At 41.8% G+C, this 1,446-nt stretch overlaps 1 non-coding gene across 1 annotated transcript; it reads left to right on the forward strand.

Annotated features, from left to right (window-relative positions):
* The first annotated feature begins 1,102 nt into the window (after positions 1-1,102).
* LOC131172359 (small nucleolar RNA R71) lies at positions 1,103-1,209 on the forward strand. The gene has a single exon (XR_009142839.1). It is a non-coding gene; the product is annotated as a small nucleolar RNA R71 (small nucleolar RNA).
* Positions 1,210-1,446: the final 237 nt, after the last annotated feature.

The following is a 1,446-nucleotide window of genomic DNA, read 5'->3' on the forward strand; positions in this document are numbered from 1 at the left end:
AAGAAATTTGGCATAGGATGGCATCAGTGAAGGGGATGTTGATGTAAAGCTTTTGTAAGACTTCCAAAAACTTCCCAAACTGCTTGTTCAATTTGGCTTTTTGAAATCTCTGAGGAAAAGGTAGGGGAGGCTGGTATGGCTTTGGTAATTTCTTTGTCTTACTCGCTTCCTCTTCCTGATCTTTCTTAGCTTCTTCTTTTTCTTTCTCTGCTTGGTCTTTAGATTTTTCTATGGTTTCCTCTGTCGATTCTACCTCTGGTTGTACTAGAGTTCTCCCACTCCTCAGTGTAACTGCCTTACATGCTCCCTTCAGTTCATTTCTAGTTGGCTAGGCAGTTTGCCAACAGCCTTACTTGAAGAGCTTGCTTGCTGAGCGATCTGATTCTCTAGCATCTTGTTATGAGTAGCAAGTTGGTCCACTCTGGAAGACAGTTGTTTAATCAATTTAGTTTGTTGTTGTTGAGCTGCTAGGAACCCTTCCATCATGGTTTCCATAGCCATTTTCGGTTCAGGTTGGGGAGGTTGGAGAGGTAGTGATGATTGTGTAAAGTTTTGACCTCTGTTCTGAAATCTAGGGGGTGCTGGTGGTTTATACCCTTGTTGCTTGTTTGTTAGCTAGTTCTGCTGATTAGACCATGAGAAATTTGGGTGGTTCCTCCATCCAGGGTTGTAAGTATTTGAATATGGATTTTTGGGCTACCTCTAGTTGAAGTTTCCTACGTTGTTCACATAGTTCATCGGTTCTGAGGATGGTTCATTGAAATTGTTGTATTCTGAATTCATGTATCCCCCTCCATAGTTGTCTTCATGTTGACTCTTTGTACTAACTGCATTGGCTTGCTTCTTCTCGAGTTTCCTTGTGAGCTGATCAAATTGAGCATTTATCATGCTTAGGGCGTCTACTTTTAGTACACCTGCAGTTTTCCTTGCATTTCCTCTTTCATTTGACCACTCATAGTTATGGTATGCCACCCTTTCTAGAAGTTCAAGTGCTTATGGTACTATTTTCTCTATTAGATCACCTTTGGCAGCTGAATCAACTGTGCTCCTTGTAGAGGGTAGTAACCCATTATAGAAGTTTTGCACTAATAACCAATCTTCTATACCATGGTGTGGACATTCTCTTTGCAGGTCTTTATATCTTTCCCATGCGTCATAGAGTGATTCTCCCTCCTTTTGTCTGAAGGTGTTGAGCTCAAGCCTTAGTTTTGTAGTCTTTGCAGGTGGAAAATACCTTGTTAGAAAAGCTTGAGAGAGATTCTCCCAATTAGTGAACGTTCCAGCTGGTTGAGAAAGTAACCACTTCCTTGCTCTGTCCTAGAGGGAGAATGGGAATGCTCTGAGTCTTATTGCCTGATTAGACACTCCATTCATCTTGAATGTATCACATAGGGCGAGAAAGCACTGGAGCTGATAGTGTGGCTCTTCTGTAGGCGAACCTGCAAA

This window comes from Hevea brasiliensis, chromosome 13 (assembly GCF_030052815.1).
Source record: "Hevea brasiliensis isolate MT/VB/25A 57/8 chromosome 13, ASM3005281v1, whole genome shotgun sequence".
Classification (NCBI taxonomy): domain Eukaryota; kingdom Viridiplantae; phylum Streptophyta; class Magnoliopsida; order Malpighiales; family Euphorbiaceae; genus Hevea; species Hevea brasiliensis.